Source organism: Schistocerca nitens, chromosome 3 (genome assembly GCF_023898315.1).
Source record: "Schistocerca nitens isolate TAMUIC-IGC-003100 chromosome 3, iqSchNite1.1, whole genome shotgun sequence".
Lineage (NCBI taxonomy): Eukaryota > Metazoa > Arthropoda > Insecta > Orthoptera > Acrididae > Schistocerca > Schistocerca nitens.
This window is the reverse complement of record NC_064616.1, coordinates 977,614,159-977,641,624: the sequence shown is the minus strand read 5'-3', so window position 1 is coordinate 977,641,624 and position 27,466 is coordinate 977,614,159.

Sequence of the window (27,466 nt, the reverse complement as noted above, 5' to 3'; positions counted from 1 at the left end):
GAACTAAGACTTCCAGTAATATTAATACTAGCACTATTCATGTGTGTATATATATATCTCGTAATCTGACTTGTTCCACATCATATCGATAACATAATCGTAAAAATAATCTACAGAACATGACATAACTAAACTAAACTAAAACTAAACTTTTATGAGATACCACTCTTGATTCCGTAGCCGAACATAAACATGATGAAACAACATAGAAACTCTTACATGTCAAACAGAACAGACATCATACATATACATAAATATATACAACTTGATGGCCATTAAGAGACTTTCTGTGTGGATGCAATTTCACAAAAGCTTACAGAAATAAGCATGAGGGCATGAGCAATGAGCATAGTGGATTTAGGGCACTACTTACATAATGTGTAACAAATTGAGATCTAGGGCTGGACAAGAAGCATGCTTGAATAGCCACAGCAGTTAAGGTACTCGTGTAAAGCAGAAAATCTGGGTTCAACTACTACTTGTTCTTGTTCTTCTTCTTCTCCTTCTCCTTCTCCTTCTCCTTCTCCTTCTTCTTCTTCTTCTTCTCTGAGGACCATGTTAATTTGTGTCATCTTCATTTCTTCTGGTTTTTATTATTGTCCAATACTATTTCATTCTCATACTTTGCAAACTTCTGTGCTCTTCCATCCATGGTGAGTTTTCCCTGGGTCTAATTCTGTCCTGGACATCTGTGCCAGGTTGAATTTTTATTTGAAAGTCACTCTGCAGTAAATCTTTATTTCTTGTTTTCCTATTTCTTCCACGTCACTTTGTACTTTTATGATCTACTGTACTTTGGTCTTCTTATTCAAACAAAATAGTACTATCTGATGTGCTGACCTTCCCTGTTCCATTCCAAGGATGCCTCAATAGAACATGCTCATTCTTTATTCTTTTTCTGATGATATCCCAGATTCTACTGATCTGGGTACACATTCCTGGTTCACCCATTTCCTACACTAACTTTCTCCTGTTCTTCAAGGTCCAGATCCCTTGTGAGAATCCGTTGTTCCATTTCATTATTTACATAGTGTAAATTCTAAAAAACACTGAAGGTTTTCACAACCATTTGTCATATTTGCTGGTGAATCTTCCAGGTTGTATGGTTGTGGTCTATGAAACATTTTTGTTCCTGAAATTCCATTCAGAGCTGTGTTGGACACTTTCAGAGGCACTCCTGGTTCTTCTAAGTCTCACCAACAAATGGATCGTCCATCAGAGTGTGACATAAACATTGTGAAAAGGAGATGTGGTCAAAACATTTCAAGGTATTTATGCCACCCTCTGACATACGACCCATCTGTCGGCAACACACAGTGGAACCAGAACCATATCACAAAAGTGTTTGTATATGATAAAATCAATTGTGACTGATAGTGTTACAAAGAAATGGAGAATAAGAACTTCTGATGGGATATAAATATGTAGGTGGAAAAGGTCACAAGTAATTTGTAGTGAGCTGTTGGTTGCTGCCTTATTTAATGTTTTAGTTTGATTTGCTGCAGTCTGCCTGGATGGTATAATTTTTGCCTTGCGCATTATAGAGTAATTTGTGACAAGAACCAACTCACCTAACTACCAAAGCTAAGTATAGTAATTTAATTTTAACATTTGCTACCTCCATCACCGGCATGTGGATTTAAAAAATATTTTTTTGTGTCATTATATTTACTCACTAAAAATTTAAGTAAAATTATTATTTTTGAATATATTTTGATGGGGTAGTGATGTTAAAACAAAAACTGTATGACAATTGTTACTGCAAGGTATTTCGAATACAATACAATTTTTTTGCTGTGTCTTCTGAGGGAAAGATTTAATTTATTTCCTAGCATGATCCACAAAATTGTCTAATGTTGAGCAGAATGATAGCTGGCTGTTGTGGCCAGTTCTCAGCATCTCATGTGCTGCTTGCACACAAGGGAAATGTCACGCAATTGTTCAAGTAGCACATGTTACTGTGTCTGGCCCTGCAGCAGCACATAGGAAAAGCTCTGAATTGTTTAACTGCAGATGTCATATGGCTAACACCAGTTGCAGCAGCAATGTTAAGCACAGCCAAAGGCATGGTTGTGATGCGCAGTCCTACACAACAGCCAATGGACACGAATAATGCACAGAAGATACAAAGGAAACTGCTAATTCACAACCTTGTATTTGCAACCAATGTAAAAGATTGAGGCAAGGGAAAGTGCTGTCATGAAAGGTGGTGGTAGGTTTTGTTGCTGCTGTGGTTGTTACTGTTGTGATCCACTTTTCAGGATTCATTCATAGCACTACGTTTCAAAAGCTTCTACTCTTTTCTGAAGTGCTTGTCATCAAAACTTCAGTTCAATACTAGGCCACACTTTAGACCAATACCTTCAGAGAAAGATTTCCTAACACTTAAATTTATACATTGACGGAAAAAAATCACAACACCAACGACTAGTTGTGCTACACAAATTGAAGTTGGTAGCTGTGTTTCTACATGTGAAAGATGATGTCTATTCAGATTTCACAGCAGTCACATAAGAGTGGCATTAGTAGCACCACTATCAGGATGCAAATCAGGTTTGTTTTAAATACATGCTGTAACAGTTGTAAGTGTTAGTTACCTTCGAGACTGGATGTGAAGAATGCCTTTGATGATGGCAAAGATGATGATATCAGCACCTCACTGAGTTTGAATGAGGTCATGTAATAGGGCTACGAGAGGCTGGATGTTCCTTCTGTGATATTGCAGAAAGACTTAGCAGGCATGTAGCCACTGTATAAGACTGCTAGCAGCAGTGGTCACAAGAATGTACAGTCACAAGAAGACAGTCTGTACATTGAGTCGTTTGACACATAACTGCAGCCAATTGTAAATAACCTTTCACTCCTTGTATCTTATCCAAGCTACCTTCAGAATTTCAATGAGTGTATTCCACTCAACAGTGTCAAAAGTATCCTCTAAGTCCATAAATGACCCTTCTTAAACCTATCCTCTCTGAGCCTGGCTTTTACTAGTTTTTTTCGTTCTTCTGTTAATAATTTTTTCAGTATTTTGTAGGCATGATGGTTCTGTAATATTCACACCTTTCTTTAGAACTGGAATTACTACAGTCTTCTTGCAGTCTGAGAATATTTCACCTGTCGCATACACCTTTTTTTTCAGATGGAATAGTTTAGTCATGACTGCCTCTCCCAAGGATCTCAGTTACATTGAGAGTATCATTTGCTCCACGGGACTTGTTTGCACTTAGGTCTTTCAGTCCTCATCAAATTACTATCGCAGTACCTTATCTCCCACCACATATTCATCTACTTCCCGTTCCATTTCTGTTGTCTTCGAGTTCATTTCCTTTGTATACCCCTTAGTATATTCCTTTCACTGTTTAGCTTTCCATTCTTTGCTTAGTACTGGCTTGCCATATGACCCTGATGTTCATACAGTCCCCCTTTCCTTTTCAAAAGGGCTCCCACAGGCAGCCTCTATATCTCCCCTATTTATGCCTGCATCTACAGCCTTTGCGTTTTGCACTTTCTGTCAATCTACTTTATTACACATCTGTATTCCCGTTCGCCTTCTTCATTTGCTGCATTTTTGTATTTACTCCTTTCATCAGTTAAATTTAATAACTCCAGTGTTATCCAAGGACTTCTACTAACCCTTGGCTTGTTACTATGTTGCCTTCCATATTTCTTCTCTCAAAGCTAACCATTTGTCTTCTATTGTATTCCTTTTCTACACATCTCAAAACAAAATGTTTACAGTTATGCAAACTTTCTCTTTTTTAAATATTTGTAGACCACTGGAAATCCCTACCAGAACTAAGAGAAACAGGATTTGCTGCAGAAATAATAAAAATTTGGTTGAAAAAGGGTAATAGTTATCCTACTTTACAAGACAAACCGCATTCCGCAATGGTGAAGGTAATTTGTTGCACAGAAATTTGTGATACAAAACACCTGTTAATTTGTCTGGCAAAGTGAATGATCCTGTAAGATTATTATCCACAATTTCTGCCACAAATGGGTACTAAAGCAGACCTAATACCTTGTTTTCATGATTGCTGAAAGACTTGCATACATAGCTATAATGACAATTTATTATCTTTTTTCAACACAGGCTTATATGGCCAGCTGGTTGAAACTAACTGGTAGGTATGTTGAACTAGGTTTCAACACCTACTAGGGGTGTCTTCATCAGAATGAAATTCTGATAAAGCAAAAAATTATATTGCTAAGAAGCAATGGTCAGAATTTAGAGCAGCTATGTCCAAGTCATAAGGGAAATGAAATGTTCCAGCCTTTGCTACCTGTGCCCGGCTGGGAAAAACATCAGATATTGCTCTAAATTCCGACCATTGCTGCTTAGCAATGTAATCTTATGCTTTATAAAAATTTCATTCTGATGAAGACACCTCTAGTAGGTGTCAAAATCTTTAATGTACCTACCAGTTAGTCACAACCAGTTGGATCTATAATCCTATGCTGAAACTCGTATATGATTGCTGAATAACAGCCATGTTCAACTGTACATAACTTACTATCACACTCAGTGTTTTGTAATAACAAACCACCACCATGTACCTCCAGTTCGAACAAAATGTCATTCTTATCAGAACACAGCGTCTTACACTCATCCCACTAACCAATAAATTTGAGGTGCTGTCTTCTACTGAAACTGAAACTGAGCCATTGAGACTCATTTCAACTGCTGGTAATATTTACCACTTAACAGAAACATGCAGAAGAACTGCTACTTAAGTTTAAAATAGTTGGCCATGCAACTTGATCAATTTGTAGTTAATAGAACAGTTCACGACAGAGGGACCCTCTGTGATACACATTCACTGTAAAGAAACAGAGCCTATTGTGTAACGGGTGTAAAACAAAGCATAAAGTTACAGATAGTGAGATGCTAAATAAAATGCATTTGGCTGTCGAAAGAGCAATATGTGAAGCCTTCAGTGGCTGCTCTTGAAGAATATTGTAATAGGATCTTTCTGAAAACCTAAAGAAGTTCTGATTGTAGGCAAAGATATTAACTGCACCAAAGTTTGTGTCCAATCACACACAGATGAGGCAGGACTGAAATTGAGAGTAGCAAAGCAAATGCAGAAATGCTTAACTCTGTTTTCAAATATCCCCTTACAACAGAAAACCCAAGAGTATTGTCCCAATTAAATTTTTGCACCACTGCTAACATGAGTGAAATACATATTGTGCCAGTGGCACTGAGAAGTGGCTGAAATCACTCATATTACACAAAGATCTGGGCCCCATTGGAATCCCTATCAGATTCACACTTACTCTGCAACTCAGATAGCCCATCTTTCAACCATAATATACCATAGAGTCATCAAAGGAAAAACCATACCCAATGGTTGAAAGGAGGACATACAGATCACACCTGTTTCCCAGAATGGTAGAAGAAATGTTCCAAAAAACCACTGCCCAGTCTCATTGACATGCATTTCTTGCAGAATCTTAGAACATTTCAAATGTAGTGAGGTATCTCAAATAGAATGCATTTGGAAAACATTAATCATGTGAAAAACCAAACTCACATTTTTCTTAAGACATCCTGAAAGCTGAGCATCAAAACAGTGAGATAGTTGCAGTATTTACTGACTTCTGAAAACCATCTGACTCAGTACTGCATCTACAGCTCTTAATGAAAGTAACATCATACAGGGTATCAAGCAACATTTGTAACAGGATTGAGGATTTCCTTGATGGGTGGATGCAGCATGTTACATTGGATGGATGGTCATCGACAGATGCAAATACAGCTTCTGGTGTGCCCCAGGGAAGTATGTTGGGGCCCTTGCAGTTCATGTTGTATATTTATGGCAGACAACATTAGTAGAAATCTTGGACTTTTTGCAGGTGATGCAGTTATAATGAAGTACTGTCTTAGAAAAGCTGCCCAGTATTCAGTCACACCTTGATAAGATGGCATAGTAGTACAACAATTGCCAACTTGCTTTAAGTGTTCAGAAATGTAAAATTGTGTAATCTGGCATGGTGGTATCATGACTTCATAGCTTGCATGTACCACCCACACACAACTGAGCATGCAAGAGCATGGTAGGTGCCTTCAGAAGCTCCAGTCCTTCACACATTTGTCTCAGGGTTATCATCTCCTCGTAATAACACTCACTCATCCGTATCTGGCATGCAAACTGTGGGAAGTCTACTGCAATCCCTTATTCGTTTTGAAAATTATCATGTATCTGTACATTCCTGGAAGATGCTGCTGAATGTTTTTTTCAGGTGGAATGTGGTGTTGAAGGTGTCACTCATGGTACATAAAATCTCCCTGTTTGTAAAGACAATTAAATAATCCATAAGAGAATACCATGTCTGCCATTGCCCGCGTGGAATAATAGAGCTCCATTTCCCATTTACACTGTTCACACTACACTGAATCACTAACCTTATTCTGATGGCTACAGACCCTGATTTACGAGGTGGTTGTACGTGCAACTGTCTGACAACAGCATGACAGAGGACTAATAAGGAGACTTTATGGGTACGCTCTCTTTCATTTTCTTCATATTTATAGGCTTTTCAAGCTCAGTGCAAATAGATTACTTTCCTATAACAGAACGACACAATTCTCAAACAAACACAAAAAACACTTTCTCTGGAAACTAGAAAATTCTGGGCACTGTTAATAACAAAACATATCTGATGTGATGACATAGTCATTGGTAATCAAGCACATATCATGAAATTCTAGTAATCATAAAGCTGCTGGATCAGATCTCATTATCTGCAGTATTCTTTTTACTTTTCCTAAATTCCAGCTTTATTTACAAATAAAAACACTAATAAACAACTAATGAATCACATTTTTTAATGCAAGTATATCTTTATTTTTCATTACTAATGGTGTGACAATGCCAGTACTGACAATGAATTGAAATTTAGTGAAACTTCTAAAGAAAATACTTTCCTCTCCATGCAGATTGAAATATATTTTTTTCATTTAACAATAAACCATTTCACATGACAATATTATATTTTAATTCATTGTCACAAGACCAGTAATTAAAAATAACTAGATATTATATTTGTTAAAAATATGATTCATTATTTCCTAATCAATATTTATATTTAATAATAACTATAGAATTTAAATAAAAATATTTTTAAAAATTTTCATCTAGTGAAACTTGAACCAGCAACTTTACAACTTCTAGAGTTCTCAAAAGTTATGTTACTTGATTACAAATGTTTTGTATTCAAAAGTTTTCAGAAATCTTCTAATATTTAAAGATGAATTTATTGAGTTTTTTTTTCCTTTTTTTTAATAGTGTGTCATAATGCTTTAGGAAACTGATGTGCTGTTAAAATAACCTTAAAATCCTTCTAGCATGAAGAAAATCAAAGAAGGTGTGGTGTTACATACCTCTCTAAAGCAGTGCTGTTTATCCCAGTGTGTTCTCACTCACAAATAATACAAATGAAGAACATTAAATGAGTTAACATAGAGGAAAGCGCAAATATTGTGTGATTCTGTTACTGCATCTACAAGTAGAGAGCCATGTCAAGGGATGATACATGTCTTCAAGATGAGATAGTGATGGCAGTAACTTCGCATGGAAGGGAGTGTAGAACCTCTTAGCATTGCCAGCCTACTCTGAAGAAGTGTGAAGTCCTCAGGAAACACATACAGGGTGTCCATAATTAAAGTACCAGTTTCAAAATACTGTAGAAAGAGAACCACTGCTCTGAATTACATCAAATTTGAACAGCCTATGATTGATGCAAGTAACAATACTAAGCAAAATGACATCAGTTTCTAATGGTCATGAGACTGCTGCAAGACATGTTCAATATGTTGTCCACCACTTTCTGCCTCTAGTTGAAATCGAGAAACAGCATGTTCCACAACAGATCAAAGTGTCTTAGGGGCTACATTCAGAATGCATTACATAATGAGTGCCTTTGATTTGGCTACATTTTTAACTGGAGCACTGAACATAATATCTCTCAGATAACTCCACAGATTATGATCAGGTGATCTGGATGGCCAGGCTTTAGAAAAATAGTGTCTGATAATTCTAGCATTTCTGAAAGCCTCTGCAGCAGCTGCTTCACTGGCTGTGCAATCTGCAGAGGAGCACCATCTTGCATAAAAATGATCATACCCACACATGCTCACTGTTGAAGTGTTGGAATGACACTGGTGCACAAAAGTCTCTCATAGCATTTACCAGTGACAATACAAGTAACAGAACCCACAGGACTCATCTCCCCAAAATATTTTGGCCCTACGATACACAATGCTGTTAACCTGCACCACACAGTCACTTTATAGAATTAAGTGGTACTGGCTGATATGTGTGCAGATTTTCTGTTGGCCATATTCTGCAAGTCTGCATTTTGACATGTCCTTGGAGATGGAAATGGATTTTGCTGTCCACAGAATGTTCCATGGGCATTCATTGCCCACTCCTTATGACCAAGAATTTCCAGACCGAAAGTCTGTCTTGCTGGCAGGTCTGCAGGAAGCAGCCCCCAAAACGTAGGTAATTTTTTATAGATCTCAATGCAGGATGTTTTGCAGGATTTTATGCACCGAGCTCATGGGCATGTCCAACATTTAGACAATTCCCCACGCACTGCGGGTTTGCACATCACCACTTGATCCCTTGTGCAATGCTATGGCTACAAATTTGACAAATGTCAGATCAATATTTTCTTGCCCTTGCAACATTTCACTTCAAATGAATATCTTGCATTTCTTCATACCCTTCACTGTACTGTAAAAGAGCTTTACCAGCAGCACATGTTCCTTCATGAAGACAGTCATGTTGGACATCTCAAACACAACCTGAGGAACAGCTGTGCACTGTGCATCTGTAAGTGCACATATTCTGACACTTACAGTGCTATCTATTAATGAAATTTTTGTTAAACTTTTTTTGTCCCATGACATTCCCCCCACCACCCCTCACCGCCCTGCCCTTGCACCAATGATATGCTGTTCAAATTTAATGTCATTCTGAGCAGTGGTTCTCTTTATACAGCTTTTTGAAACTGGAACTTTAATTATGAACACTCTGTATATTTGTGACAACAGTTATCATGTTCACTCAGACAACTGAAATGTTAATAAAATGTCATTCAGAAGCATTCATTCTTTGAACAAACTCCTATGTAGATGTTTCATGTTGGACATTATACACACATACTGAAAAAAAGAAGAAAAAGGATTCGGGGTTTTTACATCAACTGCAATCACCGATACTACCCCAGGTCAACTGAAAGATACAATTCCACCTACACTAGAGTAACATTTATTCCAATTTCAATCAAACAGTACAAGACTTACGACTTTTACATAAATACATGATAGTCTGAAGCATTTACAAAATCTTATTATTTTCAGATTTGCATATAATGCAATGAAACATTTTTTTGTATATCACATTGTGAAAACATGACATTACAAAAACTGGTCATCCTATAGATTTCACTTTATAGGACTCTATATTCAATGGTGGTGGTGGCGGTTAGTGTTTAACGTCCCGTCGACAACGAGGTCATTAGAGACGGAGCGCAGGCTCGGGTTAGGGAAGGATTGGGAAGGAAATCGGCCGTGCCCTTTCAAAGGAACCATCCCGGCATTTGCCTGAAACGATTTAGGGAAACCACGAAAAACCTAAATCAGGATGGCCGGAGACGGGATTGAACCGTCGTCCTCCCGAATGCGAGTCCAGTGTGCTAACCACTGCGCCACCTCGCTCGGTCTATATTCAAGAAGAATCAGCATTTTTAAAAGTTGTAATTCATTTTCACTTCAATTATATAACCTACAACAAATTTCACAGGTATTCACCAAAATTCCAAATTTCATATAAGTTATGGAAAATCATAATTTATTATTTATCACACAAATTGTCTTCAGCATATTCAAACAATGTTATTAACTTCTCTTAATGGAAACTTTTTGTATTACAAAATGTAAACAAATATCTAACAATGTGTGGTGACAGTCGACTGCCAGTAACTTCACCAGAAAAAAGCAGAATAAATGGTCTTTGGAGACTTGAGACTCTTTGGAGGTTCCCTCTACTACTTGACTGAGTGATACGTATGTCATGAATTTCTGCATTGTTTTTCTTGTGTTTTCTGTAATTATACGAACCTTAATAAAAGTGTCTTATCATAATAAGTTGGAGTTTTCTGTGCGTGGTCCATCGCTATAGCCAAAAAGCCCACAAATTCATATTTTGAAATTTTTCAAACTTTCATTCAGCACTATATAAATATCTTTTGATAATATTTTGATTCTCAGATTTTTGCAAAAAGATAAAATTTTGTTCTGATTTTCCATTGTTATAACAACCAGATGTCATTATAATATTTAATTTGAGAGTGTAACTTCTAGAATGTTCTGGATATTGACTTTGGTTATAAATATAACCAAATGTGTCCCAAACAGTCAGACAATTAGTTAGTCTACAGGTAGTATTTGTCTCAGCTCTTTTCAAGCACTGATAGGTGACACACCACATGTAGTTCATCTTTTATTGTAAAAAACTGTGCACAAACAGTTCTCTTTTGTGTTAAAAACTGTATGTTGTATTTTACAATTTCTAACATGCCAAATATGAAATAATTCAGAAAGAAATAGTGTCATTAGTGGCAAGTGAACAACCTGTGGATCTATTCATCCCCTAATTAGATGACAAGCACCACATTACCAACAAAGAAAAGATGAGTGTCTTTTAATTTCAACGTTCACTAAATTTAACTCTGAATAACTTTTCTTTAGTTGATTTCCAAATGTGCTACACTAGTATTGAGAGAGGCTAGATGAATATGCAGAACTGTTGAAAATTGGCAGAACTGTACAAAGTTTTGGAAAGAGGGTCATTTCAATGTTCTGATTCAACATATTTTTTTATGTACATACAAAAGCTGTTCATATGTTTTTGAAGAAAAGTAAAGCAGCACTATTATATTTTGTTACGGCGATAACAACAAAAGGAGAAGATTAAGCCTGTTATATTTGTGTACAAGGCCATGGTCGAGCAACCAGAAAGTAAAGAAGAGACAATATTATATCTTCATTGAATAAACCACTTCTAACACCAAAGCTAAACACTACAAGGGGCAGGCTGTAAGATCCCATTGTAACTACAGAGCTAAACACAACCAATAAGGATGTGCAATGAATATCAGCAGGAAGACAGCCTGCGTCACAGAGTACTGCTCCAGAGACAAGTAAAACAGTTATACTTAAACAAGGTGTTTTTTCAGACATATATGTTTGAGCCCTTTCTTTTTTTAAGTTCTGAGGAGTATTATCTATTGTAATAATGTGGCAATTTTTTTCTTAACCTTGCAGTATACCTCTACATAAAAAGTATACTGCACTAGGTGGTGTATTTTTTTGTTACTAAAAGCTCCCACTACCCTAAACCGAATGTTTACAAGCAAATCTACAGGCAACTACTTAATATAAAGCTTGACCTTCCTCATTTTATACAGAGGTGACAAAAGTCATGGGATACCTCCTAATATCATGTCGGATCTCCTCTTGGCCAGTGTGCAACTCAATGTGGCAGGAACATGAAAAGTTGTTGCAAGTCCGCTGCAGAATCATTGTTTGGTAACATGAAGTAGATGAATGGCTGCAAATGTTCTCCAAGTAGCCAAACATACAATTTCCAGTAAATGAGGACCCAGTCCATTCTATGTAAACACAGCTCACACCATTATGAACCAACAACAGCTTATTGATGACCTGGGTCAATGATTTTGTGGGGTCCACCCCACACTTGACTTCTATCATCAGTTCTTCCTAACTGAAACCTGGACTCATCTCACCAGGCCATGATTTTTCAGTCATCTAGGCTCCGACCAAAAAACTTACGATCTCAGGAGAGGTGCTGCAGGTGGTGTCGTGCTGTTAGCAAAGGCACATCAGTCAGTCATCTGTTGCCATAGTCCAAACTGATTTCTGTGGTAATTTCAGGCAGTGTTATTCATCTATTAGCACTGACAACTCTGGAAATACGCTGCTGCTCTTGGTCATTAAGTGAAGGCCATCATTATCCGTGGTGAGAGGCAATGCCTGAAATTTGGAATTCTCAGCACACTATTGACACGGTGGATCTCAGAATATTGAATTCCCTACTGATTTCCAAACTGGAATATCACAGGTGTCTAGATGCAGCTACCATTTCATGTTCAAAGACTGTTGATTCCCATCAGGCAGTGATAATTACATTGCAAACCTTTTCACATAAATCATCTGAGTACAAATGACAGCTCCACCAATGTACTACGCTTTTATACCTTGTGTACACAATACTACTGCCATCTGTATTTGTGTTTATTGGTATCCCATGACTTTTTACCACCTCCGTTTACATGGCTGTCAGCAACACACCAACTGTAGACAGGCCACAGGGAGCATGACTCACCTCCAAGTCAGTCTCACTCACTGCCTCCTCATTCTCCATCTTCTCCATACTCAATATGCTAGGTCTGAGAAGAACTTCTGAAGATGAAAATGCCTGGAACAGTTTCAAAAAAATGATTCATAAGACAACCAAACTAAAACAAACATTGCAATGTAGCTGAATAAAATCAGTTGATGAAGGAATTAGAGCTGGAAATGAGACACATAAGTGAGTTTTGTTATTTGCACTACAAAATATCTGATGAAGGCTGAAAATGTAGACTAGCTACAGCAAGAAAATAATTTCTGTTAAAGAGGAATTTTTTGACATCTAATATAAATTTAAATGTTACAATGTCTTTTCTGAAGGTGTTTTACTGGAATGTAGCCTTGTAAGGAAATGAAATGTGGACACAAATCAGTGCAAGCAAAAAGCTGTTGAAGTGTGATGCTACAGAAGAATGCTGAAAATTGGGTGGGTAGATTAAACAGGAGGCAATGATTCAAATTAGGGAATAAAGAAATTTATGGCACAACTTGACAAAAAGAAGGCATCAGTTGATAACACACATCCTGAAGCATCATAAAATTGTCAGTGTGCTAATGGAAGGAAATGCCAGGGGTAAAAGCTCTGGAAGGAGAGCAAGATATAAATACAATAAGCAGATTGAAACGGATGTGGATTGCAGTAGTTATGCAGAGATGAAGATGCTCATGCAAGATAGACTGATATGGAGAGCTGCATCAATCCATACTTTAGAATGATGATCACCACAATACACCTTCAGGCAAAAGATGGGCTACAACAAAACTTCAGGTGAAATCCCAGAGAAATGTTCAGAACATTTTTCCTGTTTTTATACATTTTCATGCTGTGACCAATCTTTCTACACCAATTTGTTTCACCAACTAAGATGGTGTTGCTGCCAACGTTGTATTTAAGTTCAGGTTCTTTAGTATGGGGGATCTGAGAATGGTTGCTAGTCACCAGAAACCAGTAAAAATCAATAAGCAATTGTATTTTATTCAGACTGCAACTGTTAAAAATTTTTAACAAATCACATTTAATATTTTATCCATATCCCAATGCCTTAAAAATGATACTGCACGTGTTCATCTTTTCCAAAGCAAATCAGTTAACTTCACAACATCCCATTTCCCAATAACACCCAAGTACACGTACTACTTCTCAGGTGGTGAGGCAGCGCAGTGTAAAATGTGGAAAAATTATAGAAACATCACTTTCACCAGAGTAATTTCAATGTCTGTGCAGAGTGGCATTTGTCTGTCACATCAAATTGGAAAGCAGCAAGTAATGTTATCACTGATGCCATCAAGAAACTTGTCAATCTATAATGCATCTACAACTCTCAGGTAATGACACCTACACAGTTGTTTCAATGGTGTTCCAAGAACATAACAGATTTGGTTGCTTGGTTAAGAGACTAAACAGTGAGGTCACGATTGCCTCGGCCAAGGTGTAGTTCATCTGGAGTTAGACACATCATCCAGAAATTTGATCAAATTATGAAAGTATGTAGGAGTGGGAAAACTGAAGTACTGAAATAAATATTGATGCAATAGCAGAGAAATAATTTAAGGAGAATTAAAAGTATATTTTTCAGAGCAGTATGTACGTCAGAGCAGACATGGGACCTCCAAGAGCTCTTCTGTGGTGAGAGAAACTCCACATGCCTCTGACCCTTGCCTATCTGATTAAGGGCAAAGACAGAGTAAAGAATGCTCTCTAGTTGCGAGATCCATAATAGTAAAGGCAAGAAAGCTAAAAATGTAATGGACATCAATTGGACTGACAATAATAAAACAAGGTGAGAGAAATAATCAGATCAGTGTGTGGGTGGGGCCCAATAATACATTGTGTTGCTTTCATTATAAAACTAAAAGTTGGTATGAAGAAGGATCTCTCCTCCAGAGTGGTTTTCCAAGATTTCCACAATTGCAGGCACTCAGGAGTTACACCTTGTTATTCCTAGTGGCTACAATAACTCCCATAAGAAAGTTTTGTCCAGTTCACCAGACACCAGAAATGAAACTCTAACAAGGACCCAGGAAGCCCCATACCCTGGAGATATCACACGATTCATTCCATGCATGGTAGATTTCATATGTTTGAATGTTAATGAAGATATCAGTGAGGTTACAGTTAGCTTCCTACATCCTCAAAACCCTTCAAATGGTTCAAATGGCTCTGAGCACTATGGGACTTAACATCTGTGGTCATCAGTCCCCTAGAACCTAGAACTACTTAAACCTAACTAACCTAAGGACATCACACACATCCATGCCCGAGGCAGGATTTGAACCTGCGACCGTAGCAGGTTCCGGAGTGAGCGCCTAGACTCAAAACCCTTCACCTTCAAGTATACAGTCTGAGAAGCCTGATATCTTTACCATGGACAAGATGGACATTTTAACAAAGGCTGATGTGAGAATAGTAACAGATCAAACCTATGTTCTTTTAACAAAAGGTGCACAAATAGTGGTGTGGTAAGTCCTGATGATTGTGTTTCTTTTTGTAAATCTGAACCCCTCCACCATGCCTTCCACACGTACTACTTCTCAGGTGGTGAGGCAGTGCAGTGTAAAATGTGGAAAAATTATAGAAACATCACTTTCACCAGAGTAATTTCAATGTCTGTGCAGAGTGGCATTTCTCTGTCACATCACATTGGAAAGCAGCAAGGTAAAGGTCACTGCCCTTACTTCTGTACATTGTTTAAAAATGGCCACAATACATATCATTTGAAAGCATGTTCCCAGACCTTTCCAAAATTACCACTTTCACAGTTCTACCACTCCTGGAAATGAATTACACCCATTTTTTTCTGTAACATTTGTCAAATTCTTTGCAAATTTTCAGAATTCTGGGCAGCTATTTGTTTTGTAATACTTCAGCTACTGTTCATTAATTTGGCATGTTTCATTCCCCAATTATGTCCAATACCCACACCAAATTTTATAAAAAACAGAAGAAGGTAAGAATGGCACCTCTGATGATTTAACATTGAATGCCCCTATCCCAAGTTTAAAGTTGAGGGAAAGGTTCATTATTGTATGAAAATATATTTTTGAGAGTGACACCAGCAAGCTTCTGCAAATCCATGAAGAGAACAATATTTCACTGCAGGTGAAGGAAACTCTGAAAGACAATTGGTTGCATGTTCAAACTAGGTTGCTAACTCTTATGGCCATACATCCACACAGCTGTACATTCTTGTTTCAATGCTTGGATGATGATAATGTACTCTAGTAATGGTGACATTGCAAAGAGTCAGTTATGTATACATGGAATGGCAGGTTTCAGCAACACAGATATTCTGTACAGGTAGAAACCCCTTCAGAACTGAGTGTAAAAGCAACTTTGCAAGTCAGCACCAAATGTGGTAAATTTTTCATTTTGGCCGTGACTTTTTCCTTCATATTATTTTAATAAATTGAAGCTAGTATATCTGACAATGCATGAAATTGTAAAAAATCAGTTTCAACCAGACAAATATGATGCACATGCCTCATTTTAAACTTAAGGTCCAACTAGAAGCTTCATATGGCCAAATGCATCACTTTTGATCCACACTGATGTATCTGAGGTAGACATTAGTATAGGCATATAAAAACTCCAACTACCTGTTATAAAATTGCTTCAATTACAAACTAATAAAAATCTTACATTCCTTCATGTTGGTGCACTGCAAAATACAGTCCTTGCACATGAAGCTCTGAGGACAGATTTGGATTTGAGTGACAAGTGCTTGCTATGTTTGATAGCATGTTTTCATCTGCCTGCTTTGGACAGTTTCTGGTAACAGCTGTTACAATGTCATCTCACTGCAGTTGCAACCAGCTCGTGATTCCCATTCATTGGTGTCTCCTGAACATCATCAATCCTGAATACCTCATTTGCAGGAGCCTCACAGAAAGCAGTGATACCCATTTTTTCTTTTGTAACTTGTACATACACAGTATGAGCATTTACAATAGTAGTAGTGAACAGTAATTCAAAGGCCACTTTGTGGTATCAGTTCACTGACTTCCTCAAGCATAAGCCGTAAGTGTTTGTTTGATATGAAAGATCAATGACAGGTTTGGCTGCATTGTAATCCACAACTGCATTAGATGTTTCACTTCACCTCTCCTTTTTTTTTCACTGCCACAAGCTCTTTGTTTCATTGTCAAAAAATGATGTCCCTCTTGTGATGTCACTTTCTGTCAACCGCCTTCTCATTGTTTTCCACAACTGACATTTCGCCCTTCTTCAAGATTTTCTTGGGATAATAGATTTTGGATACCATATCCTTTTTTTGAGGAGTGTTCCCACCAGATGAGTTTGCTTTTCTAGAAGAATGTTCATAGAAGCGTTGAAGTTATCTATAAAGAGTGTCCTTCCAGAATTCAAATGTGCTTCCATTAAGTCCAAAACAGTTGTTGTTTTTAGATCTATAGCATTAACTTCTTTCCACAATACACTTTAACATTCCAACCATATCAACCTATAGCACAAATTCTGTATAATTCCACTCCATATTTAAAACATTTTCCAAAAACATAACCTTACACAAAATGGAACCATTGTTTCATCGATACAAACAGCTTTACCTGGAGTTAAAGCTTACTGGAATTTTGTGTTCAAAATTTCAAGGAATTTTGTGTTCAGATGTTCATAAGCTTCCTAATTTTGAACACCTTGTCATGTTCATCTATGTTTTCACTGCCACGAAAATATATGCAACACAGCAGTAAATCAAACATATTTCAGGACATAGTAGAAGACACCTGGTTCTCGTAAAGTGGATTTTGCTCAAATAATTCTTCATTCTTGGCTTATGATCAAGCCGCATCCACAGCAAAAGTCCCATAAATTTCCTCACATCATCAATGCTTATATCACTCCATAAAGTCACTCCTCATGACAGTAATCATGTCTCTGCAGTTATTCCACTAACAGCATAACAGTTTGTTTCCTTTACTGTGAAATCATACATTTCTTCATCAACAAAAAAATTGTAAATATCAGTGAGATAAATATTTGTAAGTAGATTGCCCAAAAGCGCATTGTCTACTCCACAATTACCAGAAAAAAACTGTTTAAATTCTTTTCATCAAACAGCCACAAAGTCTTAATGAAAAACAAGCACTAAACAATGCCACATATGAAATATATATATATATATATATATATATATATATATATATATATATATATATATATATATGGCCAGTACCAGCAATGAACATGTACCAACACTACACCATAATCAGGTAACAACAGCCAGTCATCCAGTGCTGCCACTACAGAACTAAGAACTAACATCACAGAACTTTTGGCAGTGGCCAGCAGTGTGTGGTGCCCATTTGTTTTCAACACAGCTGTGCTCATATATGCATCACAAGCAAATATGGCACCTCGTGTGATTGAATATGACGCACTCAGCAAAAACGGAAAAACTGATGTGCGTTATATATAATGCACATGGCAGTGAAAGTGTTAAGTTATGACAATGTTTTGGGACACATCTGTGTGACAGAGGGGGGTGGGAGATGGTGGGAGGGGGGGGGGGCAGAAAAGAATATGATAAGAATAAGAGTAAAGGGAAGAGAAAAGGCAATATGGGGGTGCTAAACGAAGACATACATGTAGAAAGAGGAGGTAAAAGATTGGAGGGCACTACAATGGAAAGGGTGCCAGATGGAAGAAAGGGAATGATGAGGATGTTTGGATTGAACTGTGTTGAGCAATACTTCCATAAGAAACATTTTTCACTGGTACATATTGTATTGTTTTGTATTGCATTCTTTACCAGTCCTTCTCATCATTTTTGTACAGCAAGTACATTATGATATTAAATACATCAGATTTTTATGACATTCTAAACATTCAAAAGCAATCACATACACTTAAACCTTATAATTTTCATCATAGCAGAAAGCAGTAAACATGCAGCTGTTCTACCAGCTCATTTATGATGAATGCAACTATTTCACACCCTGAAAAATCTTTACAAACTCTCTGCTATTAACATATCTTTTTACATTAATAATGTACACATTTAGGTTTTAGTGTCCTAGATACTGAGTTATACAACAATCACTCTTCTGAAGTAGGTAGGCTCAAAAAGATGTTTTAAATGGTGACATATTAAGTAATAAGAGGAAGAAAAAATATAATTTTACAAGAAAAGACATGCTAATGTTTCTCCCACAGATCTCAAGTTAAATGGTCCTGATGAATGTGGAATGAGTCAGATAATCTTAAACATATTTTCATTAACGAAGTAATGACGAACCGCTCATGGGCAGCACCAAACTTCGAACAGCGTCATGTCGTAACTAGACTTTCTAATCACGGCTTTAATCATCTAATCTGCAAAAACAAAACTTATCACGACCCAACCGCAACATGTGTATGTGAACTGTGTAACGAAGCCTGTGAACGATATCACATAGAACTGTGCACTAAGAGAGTGAAATCGATAAATGAATATGCAAAAATGTAAAATGTAAATGTAAAATGTTAAGCAAAGTAACTGTATATGGCTATTTGGTTGCAATTTTATTAAATAATTAAAGAAGTAATAACAAACTTGTCAAAACATGTAAACGTACAATACACTGAGCTGCATATGAAAATTCTTAGGTCATTATAGGCACACAGCATCAAACAGAACATCAGGCTACTGCATTTATTTACATTGATCACATTGCTGCACTGAAGATATCCACAGGCTTTATGTAACACTCAAATTATTTGATATTCTTAATAATATATATACATCAATCACTTCTACTAATAAATTCATGAATGGAGTAGAAGGAATTCTCTTTACATAAATCACTTGGCTCCTCTTAAACTGAACTTCATTAGTAGTCAAGTTTTCTTATGGCTAGTGGCAACTTAGAAAATGTCTGATCCTGAAAAATTGATGTCTTTCTGGACCTTAGCTATTGACTTTAATTATTTATAAACAATATGCTTATTTCTAGTATTGAATTCCAGAACTGAGCTATTGGTTTGGAAAATATGAGATAAATTATTTATGCATAAATTAATAAGCAGCAACGGACTTATTTGATATCTTGGCAATAGACTTCAACCCTACTTACAGGGGCCATAATTAATTAGGAGACTGAGGAAACTGACAGGGGGTTCAACACAAATAAATAGAGGTTAAAGATTAACAGTGAGATGTCTTCTACCAGATTTAAAAAACACATAGGCAAGAATATCCACCATCTGATGACCTAATACTACTTACATAGGAGGAAGACAGTGACAGAGACTTCAACCAGTCACTACGGAAATCAATACTTGAAACTACAAAATACCTTAAGTGCCACGTAAACTACTAATGTGCTGGAAAGACTAGTATGCACGTGGGAATTTCTAACACACTACAGACAGGGCTGTATCCACAAGATAATAATTGAGGGGACTTCTTACCACATGCCTGAAGATATCATCTCACAGCAACTGCATGACGTAGTAGTGTTGACAAGCAAGTGCCTTAGCTAAATAACAATAGTAATGAGTTGCTCTGCTCTTCCATCCAGATCCAAGATCAGCATGTTCTTGTGGCTAACAGAGTTATGCCATGTATAAGATTAAATTTTGATATTGCTATAATTATGTAATTTGTGAGTATAATGGCTTAGGAGCATGTAGAAGTAAGTCATTCTGTGTCTGAGCATCATCAGATAAATATTTTCCCCAAAAATTGCTATTTTACAAAATTTTACATCCAGCAGTACTCAAAAATACAGACTTGAAATTTTGATAATATGTGTAATTTGATGTAAAAATCTGATGTACAAATCTGCTTTAATCTTAGATTTTTTAAACAAAATATAAATTTTAGACTAAAAGTAACACAACATACTGGATTATCCACTATTTAGTTATAAGCTACAATACAAAAATTACAGCACCATATTTTATTTATTTATTTACACATCAAGTTCCATAAGATAAAAGTAGTTACGTTTAAAAATAACATGTTTATGAGCCCAAAAAAAGTCAAGCCGTAATTTTCAGTAAATACAGTCAACAATATAACATAATAATCAGCTTACTTTTTCAAGGAACTCCTCAACAGAGTAGGGGTGATCCATGAGGAAACTCTTCAGTTTTTATTTGAAAGCGCGTGGATTACCGTCAAGATTTTTGAATTCTTGTGGTAGCTTATGGAAAATGGATGCAGCAGTATACCGCACACCTTTCTGCGCAAGAGTTAAGGAAGTCATATCCAAATGCAGGTTTTGATTTCGACCGAGTATTAACTGAGTGGAGGTTCCTAATTCTTGGGAATAAGCTGATATTGTTAAAAAGAAATGACAGTAAAGAATATATACATTGAGAGGCCAATGTCAAAATATCCAGACTAGTGAACGGGGGCCAACAAGAGGTTCGCCAACTTACACCACGTATTGTCTGAACCGCCCATTTCCGAGCCAAAAATATCCTTTTATAATGGGAAGAGTTACCCAAAAATATAATACCATAAGACATGAGAGAATGTAAATAAGCAAAGTAGACTAATTTTCGTGTTGAACAAGCACTTACTTCAGATACCATTCGAATAGTAAAAATGGCAGCATTAACTCTTTGAACAAGGTCCTGAATGTGAGCTTTCCACAACAGTTTACTATCTCTCTCAATACCTAGAAATTTGAACTGTTCAGTTTCACTAATCATATGACCATTCTGTGAAATTAAAATGTTGGATTTTGTTGAATTATGTGTCAGAAACTGTAAGAACTGAGTCTCACTGTGATTTAGCATTAGTTTATTTTCCACAAGCCATGAATGTATGTCGTGACCTCCACTGATTGAAACTGAGCCAATGTTGCACACAACATCCTTTGCTACCAAGCTACCACCATCATCAAACAGAAATATTTTAGACTTACCCGTAATACTAGAGGGCATATCATTTATATAAATAAGGAGCAGGGATGGCCTCAACACTGATCCCTGGGGCACCCCCCATTTGACTGTACCCCACTCAGATCCCACATCACAGCCATTCTCAGCACTCTGAATAATGACCTCTTGCTGTCTGTTGTTAAAGTAAGAGGTGAACCAATTCAATTGTTAGCTATTCTCCATATTCGTTATGGTCCAATTTCTGGAGAAACATTTTATAATCAACACAATCAAACACCTTAGTTAAATCAAAAAATATGTCTAGTGTTAAAAACCTTCTGTTTATCCATCCAGTACCTTACATAGAAAAGAAAATATAGCACTTTCAGTTGTTACATGACTTCTAAAGCGGACCTGTACATTTGATAGCAAGTTTGCTTGCCAGTTGGTCAGATGGAATGACTGATGTTAAAAAGCCATTACAAAGTCAAGTAAGCCATGGATTATTACGGGAATTAAGATATCGTGTAAGAGGAAGAGGGAAATATATGGACAGGCCAGAATAAGTCAGGATCTGACGTTACTTGCTTACTACAAAAGATACTGTAATATTCTAAGGAAAATCATTAAGACGTCAACAAGCTGGTGTGTTCTGACAGTAATTAATAATGTGGATAATAAGATTTAAACTATATGGAATATTCTCAAGTGGGAGATGGGGCGGCCTGACAGTGCACAGCATACCATAGAAATAAAGCTAAATGATGATGTTGTGAGTGATAATTCACAAGTTGCAAATATTTTTAACAATCACTTTCTGAATGTAGCAGCAAAAATATGGTTAAAGAGTTCAGCTGAAGAAGCAAAAAAATATGTTAAAAATGTCATTCCCCAGGACTTTAGGCCTTTAGAAATAGCACCAACATCACCCACTGAAATTAAGGGAATTATAAATATACTGAAAAACAAGAGCTCATGTGGTGTGATGGAGCCTCTAACAGAATTTTGAAGTGTTGTTCAATTTAATAAGTGGAGTCCTTAGCAATATATGTAATGCTTCGCTGGCACAAGGAATTTTTCCAGACAGATTGAAATACACAATTGTCGAACCTCTTCATAAGAAAGGCGACAAGAGTGACTTAAATAATTATAGACCAATCTAATTGCTGACTTCATTTTCTAAAATATTCAAAAAAGTTATGTATTGAAGAGTAGTCTCACATTTAAGTGAAAATAATCTACTCAGCATGTCACAGTTGAATTCCAGAAGGGTTACTTGACTGAGATTGCTATCTACACATTTACCCAACAAATAGTACAAGCCCTAAATAATAAATTATGGCAGTTGGTATTTTCTGTGATCTCTCCAAGACATTTTACTGTGTGGATCATGTCACACACTTAGAAAACTCAGGTTTTTTGGAATTGGAAGCTATACACACAGCTGGTTTGAATCATACATAATGAACAGAAAGCAAAAAGTTGTGCTTAGTAGCACAAATAATGTTGGGTGGGTGGTAAATTCTAGTGAATGGGGAGTTATCACAAAGGGAGTCCCACAGGGTTCAATTTTATGTCCTCTGCTGTTTCTTATTCATGTGAATGACCTACTACTCAACGTTCAACAAGCAAAACTAGTACTTTTTGCAGATGGCACGAGTGTTTATAATAAATCCCATTCCAGAAAAAGCAGCTGAACATATCGTTAAGGATGTCTTTCAAAGAATTATTAAGTGGTTCTCAGAAAGTGGACTCTTACTTAATTTTGAAAAAACTCACTATATCCAGTTCTGTACACTGAATAGTCATACCGACAATTGATGTGGCATATGAACAGGGTTCAGTTAACAGGATAGATTTCTCCAAATTTTTGGGTGTTCACATTGATGACAACTTGAAATGGAAGAAGCATATTACTGAGCTTCTCAAAAAACGAAATTCAGCTTATTTTGCTCTTCATATAATTGGTAGTCTTGGTAATAAGAGATCGGCCTCCTAACTTACTTTGCACATTTCCCCTCAATAATGTCTTATGGAATAGTTTTTTGGAGCAACACACCACTTAGACATAAAGTTCTGATTGCACAAAAGAGAGCAGCGAGAATAATTTGTGGTGTTCACCCAAGGACGTCATGTAGTCAACTTTTCAAGGTGTTAGATATTTTAACTGCACTATCAGACTACATATATTCACTAATGAAATTCATTACAAATAATCCATCTCAATTTGCGAAGAACAGTGATGTTCATACGTACAACACTAGAGGGAAAAATGACCTTTCCTAGCCGTTATTGAAGCTGTCAGTTGCTCAAAAAGGAGTACATTATTCAGCAACATAAATCTTTCATCATTTGCCCAACAACATAAAGTGTCTGGCAGGTAGCAGACCAAGTTTTAAATCTAGCTTAAAATGATTTCTTTTGGACAACACCTTCTACTCCATGTATGAGTGTCTGTTTCAGAAATGGTCAAGAAAAAAAGTACCTCTAAATGTAGTTGCATGTGTAGAACTAAGACTTCCAGTAATATTAATACTAGCACTATTCATGTGTGTATATATATATCTCGTAATCTGACTTGTTCCACATCATATCGATAACATAATCGTAAAAATAATCTACAGAACATGACATAACTAAACTAAACTAAAACTAAACTTTTATGAGATACCACTCTTGATCCCGTAGCCGAACATAAACATGATGAAACAACATAGAAACTCTTACATGTCAAACAGAACAGACATCATACATATACATAAATATATACAACTTGATGGCCATTAAGATCCTTTCTGTGTGGATGCAATTTCACAAAATCTTACAGAAATAAGCATGAGGGCATGAGCAATGAGCATAGTGGATTTAGGGCACTACTTACATAATGTGTAACAAATTGAGGTCTAGGGCTGGACAAGAAGCATGCTTGAATAGCCACAGCAGTTAAGGTACTCGTGTAAAGCAGAAAATCTGGGTTCAACTACTACTTGTTCTTGTTCTTCTTCTTCTCCTTCTCCTTCTCTGAGGACCATGTTAATTTGTGTCATCTTCATTTCTTCTGGTTTTTATTATTGTCCAATACTATTTCATTCTCATACTTTGCAAACTTCTGTGCTCTTCCATCCATGGTGAGTTTTCCCTGGGTCTAATTCTGTCCTGGACATCTGTGCCAGGTTGAATTTTTAATTTGAAAGTCGCTCTGCAGTAAATCTTTGTTTCTTGTTTTCCTATTTCTTCCACGTCACTTTGTACTTTTATGATCTACTGTACTTTGGTCTTCTTATTCAAACAAAATAGTACTATCTGATGTGCTGACCTTCCCTGTTCCATTCCAAGGATGCCTCCTTAGAACATGCTCATTTTTTATTCTTTTCCTGATGTCCCAGATTCTCCTGATGTGTGTAAACATTCCTGGTTTGCCCATCTTCTACACTGACGTTCTCCTGTTCTTCAATGTCTGAATTACTTGTGAGAATCTGTTGTTCCATTTCATATTTTACATAGTATAAATTCTAAATTTTTACATAAAGTTTGCCTCTTTGTATAAAAATTGAAACTGATTTTGAATTTAGCATCATATTAAGTTACCATATGTATGTGGGAAAATATTAAATTTGTTAAACAAGTATAAAAATTATTATATTGAACTTAACAAAAAATGGTTCAAATGGCTCTGAGCACTATGGGACTCAACTGCTGTGGTCATAAGTCCCCTAGAACTTAGAACTACTTAAACCTAACTAACCTAAGGACAGCACACAACACCCAGCCATCACGAGGCAGAGAAAATCCCTGACCCCGCCGGGAATCGAACCCGGGAACCCGGGCGTGGGAAGCGAGAACGCTACCGCACGACCACGAGATGCGGGCAGAACTTAACAAAAGTAATGAAAAAACACATATTTATGATAGTAAAAGATATGTTCAAAAATGTTTTGATTCTAAAGACTTCAGACTGAAATATTAAAGAATTTATCACAAGGAATCTGTTATGAAATTATACACTGAAGGTTTTCACAACCATTTGTCATATTTGCTGGTGAATCTTCCAGGTTGTATGGTTGTGGTCCATGAAACATTTTTGTTCCTGAAATTCCATTTAGAGCTGTGTTGGACACTTTCAGAGGCACTCCTGGTTCTTCTGAGTTTCACCAACAAATGGATCGTCCATCAGAGTGTGACATAAATACTGTGAAAAGGCGATGTGGTCAAAACCTTCCAAGGTATTTATGCGACTCTCTGACATACGACCCATCTGTCGGCAACACTCAGTGGAACCAGGACCATATCACAAAAGTGTTTGTATATGATAAAATCAATTGTGACTGATAGTGTTACAAAGAAATGGATAATAAGAACTTCTGATGGGATATAAATATGTAGGTGGAAGAGGTCACAAGTTAGTTTGTAGTGAGTTGTTGGTTGCTGGCTTATTTAATGTGTTAGTTTGATTTGCTGCAGCCTGCCTGGATGGTATAATTTTTGCCTTGCACATTATAGAGTAATTTGTGACAAGAACCAACTCACCTAACTACCAAAGCTAAGTATAGTAATTTAATTTTAACATTTGCTACCTCCATCACCGGCACGTGGATTTAAAAAATATTTTTTTGTGTCATATTTACTCACTAAAAATTTAAGTAAAATTATTATTTTTGAATATATTTTGATGGAGTAGTGATGTTAAAACAAAAATTGTATGACAATTGTTATATCAAGGTATTTTGAATACAATACAATTTTGCTGCTTGTACACAAGGGAAACGTAATTGTTCAAGTAGCACATGTTACTGTGTCTGGCTCTTAGATTAGATTAGATTGGATTAGTTTTTCATTCCATAGATCCGTGCTGAGGAGATCCTCGTGGATGTGGAACATGTCAATTTTTTTAAGCTGAAATAACAATACTAATAGTATGAATATATACAATACATCATTTGTCTCTATTAAAAAATTCGTCAATGGAGTAGAAGGAGTTGGCCACTAGTAAGTCTTTCAGGCTCCTTTTAAACTGATCTTTATCTGTAACTAAATTTTTCATGTTTACTGGAAAATTATTGAAGATGAGTGTTACTGAGTAGTGGTCCCCTTTTTGAACTAAAGTAAGTGCTTTTAAGTCCTAGTGCAGATCATTTTTGTTCCTGGTATTCTAGGTATGAACTGAGCAGTTTGTTGGAAAAAGAGATATATTATTTAGGACAAATTTCATTAATGAGTAAATATACTGAGAGGCAGTAGTTAGTGTACCCAGTTCTTTGAAGAGGTTTCTACAGGACGTCCGTGAATTTACTCCACAAATAATACGTATTACACGCTTTTGGACTCTGAAAACTTTTGCTTGACTTGAAGAGTTACCCCAAAATATTATACCATATGAAATTATGGAATGGAAGTAGGCAAAGTATGCAAGCTTTTTCATTTTTATGTCGCCTATGTCTGCTAACACTCGAATTGCAAATACAGATTTGTTAAGGCGTTTCTGCAGTTCTGTGGTGTGCTCTTCCCAACTGAATTTATTATCAAGTTGTAATCCCAGGAATTTAAGACTGTCAACCTCTTCTATCTGCTCTTCTTCGTATTTTATGCATATGCTGGGTGGAAACCTCTTACAGGTTCTGAATTGCATATAGTGAGTCTTATCGAAGTTTAATGTCAGTGAGTTGGCTTTAAACCATTTATTAATATCCATGAAAATATCATTAGCAGATCTTTCTAGAACTACACTTGACATACTATTTATTGCAATACTTGTGTCATCTGCAAACAAAACGAACTCTGCTTCTGGCAGTGTAACTGATGAGAGATCATTAATGTACACAAGAAAAAGCAATGGCCCTAAGATGGATCCCTGTGGGACACCACATGTAATTTCGTCCCATTCTGATGATGACTGATGATTTAATTCACTAGTCCCTTGCACTGACACCCTTTGTTTCCTGTTAGTGAGGTATGACTTGAACCATTTTGCAGCACTGCCCGTGACACCATAGAATTCTAATTTACTTAAAAGGATGTTGTGGTTCACACCATCAAATGCCTTTCACAAATCACATAAAATACCTGCTGCTTGTAATTTGTTATTTAATTAAGTACATTTTCACTATAGGTGTAAATAGCCTTCTCGATATCAGAACCCTTCAGAAATCCAAATTGTGTTCTTGATAATATGTTACTTGTGGTCAGATGGTTGA